We start from the raw sequence: 8913 nt of genomic DNA, 5'->3' as shown, positions 1-8913 counted from the left end.
GGATTTACTGAGCTTAGCATCCCCTTGGAGCACACTCTTCCTATTGTGCTTGGCAACTTTCCACCCAGTCCTCTGCCATGCTTTTGGCTCCCTTGCAAAGCTTGTTATCACCTTGGAATACTCTACATGCAAGTAGCAACTGGTTATCATGCTCCTTACCATGCTTTTCTGAGGATCACTTGGGTGTGTATGCCTGCATATCTAATCACTCATTTGTCTTGGCAGTGTTCAGTTTCTGTGTTTAGTAGACAATTTCACTGTCACCTGAATATTCACCATCCACACCGTGGAAAGACTGACAGATTGCTTTAAGGCAACAGAGCTGTTTACAGAACTTTTGCGTACATGCAGATGCTAGCTCTACATGTCTGCAGCACAAATGCACCTGAGTAACTATTTGGAATAATCTCAACAGATTGCAAGGCTTATGTTGCATGCATATTTATCTCTCTGAGAAGCGGGGAACTGGATCTGGCTGGCGGGCCAAGTATTGATTTCCCCCTCACTGCATGGGCCACTTTGACACACAGGCAGGGCTACCCAGCTGAAAATCACCTGACACCATTATGACATCATATAACAAAAGGGCTTGTGCGTGCTGCTCACCAATAAGCAAGCAAGAGCACACTTTAAGCTCCAGAGTGTCACTTTACAGCCCTGTCTTTACCTATGCCACAACTGATGTCACACATGATATCAGGTGCAGTTTAGAGACAACAGCCTAGTGGGCCAAATAAGGATCCTTGCTCAGAAAAGGTTCTGGGCAAACAAAATGTTCAAGGGGATGGAGCAACTCCCTTAGGAGAAAATGTGGTATTCTTTGAGACATTTTACTTTAGAGATAAGGCAAGCAAGAGGTGGCACAATAGACATTTATAAAATTCAGTATGACATAGAGAAAGTGGATGAAGAAATGTTTTGCACCCTTTCTGCTGACAGTAGAACTTGTGGACATCTAGCAAAGCCAAATGTTGGGAAATCTGGGACCAACACAAGGAAGTATTTCTTCACACAGCACGTAGTTAAACTATGAAATTCACTCCCACAAGCGCCAATGATGGCCACCAGCCAACTGTGCCATTGAAGGTATGATTGTGATAACCATTTGCCGAGCTAGGACTTAAATGCAGAGACTCAGCAACATTGGCAAAGAAAAAGCGCTTTATATGCTTTGTTTATGCCTTACAATGACACCAGCTGGCGCTGTGGAGCTCCATTTTTGCCAACCCAATTTCTCATACAAAGCTTAAAACACGTTTAACTGAAATGCTTCTTTGATGTGTCTAGATCCAGCCCAGGACAGCATTCCATTAGGCGTGCTGCCCTAAGTGGTGTGTTTATACCAGAAGGCAGGGTATAAACAAAACAGGGAAGAGGAAAAGAAAAAATGGAGGCACTCTGCTTTGGTAAGTATAACCAGATTAGTTATGGACCCTGCGCACAGCATACCTTCAAATCAGCACATTTGCTGTCTGGGCTACACAACACTGGCATAAGAATGCTGCAGACATTATACAATAAAAAAATTGACGGGACAGATTTGCATTAAATTTTGCATGTGGCAATTCAACCTTCACCACCCTAGTGCCCTCCAGATGTTTTGAACTACATATCCCATGACCCCCTTGGGCTCATGGTAGTTGTCAGTCAAAACATATGGAGAGGACCAAATTGGCAAAGGCAGTGCTAATCAATATGGCTGGGTGCAAATGTGCAAACAATTTAGGCACTTTAAATAGGAATAGTGGCACCAAGTAACCTGTGTGCTCAGTCTCCTGTCCAGGTTGCTAGCTGTGGATGGGCGAAGTCAAGGTCTCAGCTTTTATGGTTTATCTTTAAACTGAATTGAAATCAACCAGGCCTTCAAACTAAGGACTCCTTCAAAAGAGAGGATTGTCCTGTGACAGCACTTTGAAAAAAGGATAGATGCACAGCCATCCTCCTGCTTTGTGGAGCACCACTGTGATTATTTGCAAAGTAGGACGGGTTTTGTACCGCTCCCTTGCCACCCTGTTGCAGCTCCACCCCAGTTCAATAGGGTTCCAGGAGGCTTGAAGCAAGGAGGGTATCTGGCAGCAGGGATCAGATGCTTTACTCTCTGTGCCACTGAAACAGCTATCAGTCTCTCTGCTTTGGGCTCAGCTTTTCAGGCTAGAGAATGCATTACTGAGAGCAGCCATATAGATTCACCTTCCTCCCTTCCCTCTCTCTTTTCCCTCCCTCCACTGGACTGTTGCTTTTTTCTTTTTCTTTGCAACCTGACCATCTGCCTGACCCGACTACATCTGCCTCTGGTCCTTCTAATCTTCATTTGATGCTCTGGAGCTAGACGTCTGCGAGGTCTATGTACTTGCCTCTGGCCCTTCCAGCTGACTGCTTGAAGGCTTGACCCTGCAGGGCCCTGACATGTATGAACTATGGCAATGACTTATCACCTTTTGAATGGAGTCCTTAGAGGGGCTGCGATAAGGAATCAGAGGAAGTTCCAGTGTTTGGCTCGAGAGCTTGATGGCGAAATGTGTAAGGTGAATGGATCGTAGTCCCAGAGTCAAGGTGTGAATCCAGTGCACGTCCCCTTTGCTTCACCACTTCATTATCCCTTAGGGATTCCTGCTGCATTGGTAGAAGAAATGCAGCTGTACAGGGTGGGACTTTCAGGAATCAGCATGAGTCCTGTGCAAAGCACATCATGCCAGCTCCCAGGTGAGCATGAAGTGCTAACATAAAACATCCTGCTGATACCTGAATCAGACACGTCCCTTTGATCCCAATTGGAGTTTACTATAAAGGTGGGGCTGTGTTTACTATTAAAGGGGACTCTCCACAAAACTGTAGTGGCAGTGTTCCCTTTAAAGATCCACAGTGACTAAAAGACGACTCTGTCGGTAGATTGAACATCTTATCCTTTTATGGACCATCACTGTAAACCCTTTAAATATGGTTTAGAATTCCCACAGCTAATTACTTAGGTGCTTATGTGATAGATTTCATCATTAGAACAAGCACCAAATGACCAGTTTCTGCTAATACAATAGCAAAATTTACATAGTAGTAAATTGTTTAATTGGCATTTTTACCCCCAAAGAATGCTTATTAGCTCCACAGGAGACTTTTCTTGCTTGGAGTATTCTCCCTTACATTGCAGTTCTGCTAATTAAGCTGTATTAATGTGGCTATTTTCCTGTAGATTGAACAATACAATGAAATTGTCAGGAAGCAGGGCTAGGATGTTGCAATTTGGGAGCAACTTGGAGTCCTTGAAGAAAGCATAAAATAAAGAGGGCGGTTGGGAATCAGGTATGGCTTCAGCCACTTGGATTTTAAAACAGAACTGTCCACCCAAAGAACTATCCAAAAAACTGAGAACGGCGACATATTGAGGTAGTGGTGTTGTGTCTCTAGAGGCAAGGGACAAATCTGGAAGAGTTAATTAGTTGTGAAACAACTAGGCTGATCCTCAACTAACTACACATTAAAAACAGGCTCTCTTATAACAGCTTTATGATTAGTAATGAGCATTAATTACATCTGTATACATTAGAAGCAAACAAACAAGACATGCAAGCACCGCATATTTTAAACCAGGGCTATTTAATTTCCTCCATGCACTTAGGACTGTCTGAAGAACACTTGAAAGCACACTGGAAGTTTTCATCAAAAGATGGCCTAAAATGTTAGTGTTATTGCTATTACTTGTACGCAAATAACGAACTCGTTCTTCAAGTGCCGGTCCTTAATGTAGCCGAAATAGCATCATCCACATGCAAGAGGGAGGTATCAACGCGCTTAGGAAAGACACTAAGGTTAGAAACCTTGCTGGGGGAGGAGCTTAAATCTGCCCAATGAGGACTGACTGTGCTCTTTTGTTGGAAATAGAATAATTTTCCTGTTCTCGCAGTAGCCAACCAGATGCGTATGGAAACCCCAAAGTAGGACCTCAGCATGATAACACTCTCCCCACTTGTGATTCTCAGTGGAGAATCCTCAGAGAGCATCCTGTTGCAAAGGCAGATCTAGGGGAGCGTTACTGGTTCAGTCACGCCGGGTGGGGAGCTTCGGGGGTGCTTCAGCAGGCGTTGCAACTATTATGTCCACAGAAGGCGGGGGGGGGGGGGGAGAGCAGATTCTGGCATCACACAGGGTGCCACTGAAATTTGAGACTCCAAGGTCCACAACTGCCAGTTGGGTCACTTAAGGCCAGGCTGGCTGTTGGCTTCATACGTAGCACAGTGCTACATTGACTTTTAAGTATCTCCTGTGCTGCTGTTTATACAATGTGGGCTGCTCATGTATAAGAGCAGCACAGGAACATATGAACCAAAGTAGGCACTCAGAATCATGATGCTTTTTGTCTGCAAAAAAAAAAAGGGGGGGGGAGAGAGAGGAAGGAATTATTTAAGAGATTTTACCTAGAGAAATAGTTAAGTATTCAGGAGCATGCTAGTCGATGGGAGGGTTTCGTCCTGAAAGGTGGCACGTAAATCTTTGAAACAAATAAATCATATATATTATAGCAAAAATGAGCATCCCTGTTTGTGATACAAAGTAGATTATGGAGAAAGTATGAAAGGGCCAGCCAAAAATAAAATAAAATCCTGATATAAAAGCTATTGGTGGCCCTTACAGAGTGCCCTTAAGAGAATTTAACATCTTTGGAAAGGGACTTGATTTTCACATTGATCTTTTTATTTACAGTGTCTTGAAGTCTTCCCCATACGCTTGTCTTTGGCTTGTTAACAAACCTTGTCAGAGGGCAGAAAATCCATTAATCTTTGCACACCAAGTAGGAACACCCCCCCTTCTTTCCGTAGTCTGACTTGCTTTTCCCTCTGAAAGAGCAATGGTGTTATTACCGTTTATCACCAAGTCAACTTTTCGGCATAGGAAAACCTGGGAAAACAAAGCAAATAAGATTTTCTGTCTTTTTGTTGTAATGCGCATGCACATGCGCGCGCACACACACACACACACACACACATCCCTTGTAAATAAGCACACAGAAATTGTTAGCCTGCAAACATTTTTCCTACCCTGATCAAAGGCTAGTAGCCTGTCTCTGCATGCTGGCCCGAGGAGCGAAAGGTTAGGTAAAGCAGGTGGACTGCTGCAGGAGGGTTGGAGCAATCTGCTTCCTCCTCTGCCAGACTGCTACATTTCCATGCTGGTTGTGGAGAAAGAGATTTCCTTTCTCTTTAGGCAGCACAGTCAGCTGCCTCCTCCTGAGTCAGACCATTGGCCTATCTAGCTCAGTATTCACAGCACTGATTGGTAGAGGTTTGCTGAGTTTTCAGAGAGGGTTCTGTCCTAGCTGTACCTTAAGATGCCAGGGCTTCAGCCTGGAGCCTTCTGCATGCAAAGCAGACACTGTACTACTGAGCTATGGTCCCTTTTCATGAAGGATTTCCCCTTCCACACAAACACACATATGATTAATTTTTTTTTGGAGTCTTGAACTTATACTCTGAATGTAATAGTCTTATGAGGGTCTTAATGTGTATTCTCTAACTTCGTAATGTGGCAAGCCAGTTCATTCAGCTGAATGAGTTGCCCTGGACTTCTGCATTGAAGGTACCACTGGGTAGTTTTGGGAGACTACAGTACAGCCAAGATGAGGTATGGTGGGAGTGGCTTGGCAGAAGGGATTGGAATTGAAGCATGCCTGCTTCTTGAAGTCAGTAATCATCATAGCTTACAGTTACCCCATGAGGTAGGTTAGACTGAAGGACAATGCCTTGCCATTTCTAGGATGTTGAAGGCACCCACTGTCCTTTGAGCAGGACATGATGCACAAGTTCTCCTTATTCACTGAGATTCCAGAAGTAAGAAAAGAGGCTATTCAAGTAACTTGTGCAAGAGGCTATTTCTGAATCCACCGAACTACCCCAAAACTTGAGCACTTCAACAAAAGCATTTTAATGGTTAATATATAGAGGTTAAAAAATGCAGGTTTATAAAAAGGAATCAAAATGTGAAAACTATTCTCTCCTCTATTCTAGGATTCGTTGGTTTGTTCAGACCAAGCATTCATTCAGAAATGTTGATAGAGTATTTTCTGGATTGGTGATTTTTTTCTCTGATTTAGTTACTTAGTTATGAATTGCTTCCCACAAAACATATTAAAGCAATGAGCAAAACAAAATAATTTGATCATTATTTTGTGCATCTGATTAAAAGAAGTGCAAACATGTTGGGTTTTGTTTTTTTTAAATGTCTCTGGGTGTCTTATGACTTAAGGTAGTGGGATAATTCAAAAGGACTTCAGAACACTGGAATGTTGACTTGCTTCCCTAGGTTTAATTATTGGAATGCACTGAAGAGATAGTTTTAACAAAGGCAGCAGCTAATCCACTTGCCCGCCATCATTAGCTGGTGTCATAATCTTATCCTTTCTATGATACCCTTCATAGAAGCATTTACATTCATTATTATTATGTAAAGCAAAAAGCACGACCAGGCCTGCCCCCAATGAAGAAGAAAGTAATATAAAAATTTTGATCGGATGCTTACCATTCCAGATTGTGTGTTGCTATGGCTATTAGCCAATAACCTCCTTACCTACCCATGTCGGAGCATAATGCTCAATGTGCACATAAGTAAGAGCACAAAACATTTACATCACAAAACTAGGTGTCTTTTGCTTCATCCTCCATGACCCTCATCTCCAAATGTGGTGTCACCTGGTAGCTGTAAGCTATTAGGCAGCTGAGCTGGTAGCCAGGCCCCATGAAGATGATGTCTGAATTCAGAAAGGAACCAAAATGAACTGCAATTAACAAAAGTAGACAGTAGTAACCAAGCTTCTCTGTGAAAATATGTTCAACCCCAATCTCTATTGGATGCAGAAGAAAATTCTTTCCTAGCATTTTTTTTTTTTTGTATATATGGCTATCCAGGTTTACTAAGCATACAAAAATTAAAATTCCTTGAGAAGGCACAAGGAAGGATCAAACACAAATTAACTATCCACACAGTAATTCAGTGAATACAGGTTGAGAGCAACCCATCTCACAAGGGATTTATTTATTTTTTTGGCTCACTTTCAAGCAGTTGTCACATTCCAATTTGGAGTAGCAACGTTGGCGAAGGGGTTGTTTAATTCTAGCTCTTGGTGCTGTTTCCTTCAACCCTGAAGCTCCTATTAGATATAGTCACACTCTGGGTTTAAAAGAAGACTCTGGATATGTGTGTGTGTTTGTGGATTTAGATTTGGGGAAAGGGTTAAACCAACCACTCCACTAAATTGGAGCCCTCCCCCATGACTGCTTTAAAGTTGAAATATCACAGAACTTGAGCATCACATCTGAATTGACCTAGTGCTTTCTTTTCCAAGACAGATGGATTTACCAGTGCCCTTTCCCAGGTCACTTCCTGATGACCTGTTCATTGAGGATTTATCCAAATTTGTGTGTGGGGAGGTAAGATGATGGCTGTTTATTAAGAATTCATTCGTATCTGATGCAAGTGTTATTCTGCACTTTCCAGTTCCTTTTCCTTTCACTTTCCTTTTTGTAAAAATCCTGATCTTTCAGGGAAGTGGGTTTGTTGACCATTAAGTCAACTCTAATTGGACAACCTGAACTTCCCAGTATGTGATTGACTCCCCCTGCCCCAAAAAATTCAGCAGAAGTGTCCCCTGCCCAGTATGCAAAGCCTATATATTTCTGGAATCCAAGTTGCAAGGAACTTTTTATGTGTGGAAAATTATGCCTCATGATAGGTAATGCTCGTTTGTTCAACTTAATGAGATTCATTGCCAGTCATGTTTCTTATTTGACAGTTGACAAAATGGAGTATAATCCACTACAGTTTCTGTACCTATAGATGCAAGAGAGAGAGAGAGAGAGAGAGAGAAAGAGAAAGAGAGAGAGAGAGAATTTGCTTGGGAGGAAAATAAATAAACTAAGTACGTATACTGCTTCTCAAGTGGAAGAAGAGGAACTGGAATCTATAGGAACAAAACCCTGAAACTGCTAATATACCTCCCAACCAAAGGAAACCTGTTCTTGAGATAGGACATCTAGGAAATCCCTTTGCAGCTGTTGCATCTGAATGTAATAGCTTGCTAGCAGGAACACAAAATGGTACTTGCTCAGCTAGAACAGCAGATAACACAGCTTGAAAGGGACCTTGCAGATGCTTGGAAACTTTGTAGTCAGAAAGATCAGGTACGCTCTTGCGATGATAAAAATGAGCAAAACAGGTATCTCTTTTAAAAATCACATTGCAAAAGGGAGTGTGAGAAGCTATGATGTGCAGCACTATATATGTGTGTTGAGGGGGGGGGGGAGAGGTGAATTTCGAAAGGAGGAAAAAACCCACCCTGTTTTATCACAAATTTTGTAAGTACACATTTCTTTGGTGTTGGTCTTGAAACTTAAGATATGTTTGCATTTGTGATAACAATTCTATCCCTTCCAAAAAGCATGTTGATATGAAATAAAATGAATACAGCTGTATAAATGTCTGTAGAGATTTTAGAAACTGCATTTCCCATTTTCGCTGTGAATATGCTCAATATCAGAGACGGAGCTGGAGGCATTTTCCCTTCTATAAAAATGCACAGAGGCCTGGAGTTGTGTTTTTTTAATGCTATAGTCATGCGGAAGCTATCTGTATAATATACATGGGAGAGGGAAAGATAGGTGCATTGCTTTGGATGGAGATCTGCATTATGGGGAGCGGGGATATCTCAGTGTTGAGGTTTCTGGAATATGCTGCAGAAAGATTTCATTATGTTAAGCAGGTGGGGGAATTTGGGGGCCCCTGCTATACATTTGTGTTTTGTTAAACTGAAGTGGCTATTCTAACAATGATTACAAAACTACAGTGACAAAGCTGATATTTTTGTGTGCAGAAATCTACCTCTATTTTATATAAAGGTGCAAGGTAAAGGAATATAATTTTGCCATTCCT

At 42.1% G+C, this 8913-nt stretch overlaps 1 long non-coding RNA gene across 1 annotated transcript in view; it reads left to right on the top strand.

The window, feature by feature from the left end:
• Nucleotides 1-8247: 8247 nt before the first annotated feature.
• The window catches only part of LOC114600489 (uncharacterized), a 20788-nt gene continuing 20122 nt past the window's right edge, over nucleotides 8248-8913 (top strand). The window contains exon 1 of the long non-coding RNA XR_003707564.2: nucleotides 8248-8339. This is a non-coding gene — a long non-coding RNA (uncharacterized LOC114600489). The remainder of the gene's footprint in view (nucleotides 8340-8913) is intronic.

Source organism: Podarcis muralis, chromosome 8 (genome assembly GCF_964188315.1).
Source record: "Podarcis muralis chromosome 8, rPodMur119.hap1.1, whole genome shotgun sequence".
NCBI classification, from domain to species: domain Eukaryota; kingdom Metazoa; phylum Chordata; class Lepidosauria; order Squamata; family Lacertidae; genus Podarcis; species Podarcis muralis.
The sequence above is the reverse complement of the archived record's forward strand: the minus strand, read 5'-3'. Positions and strand labels throughout refer to the sequence as shown.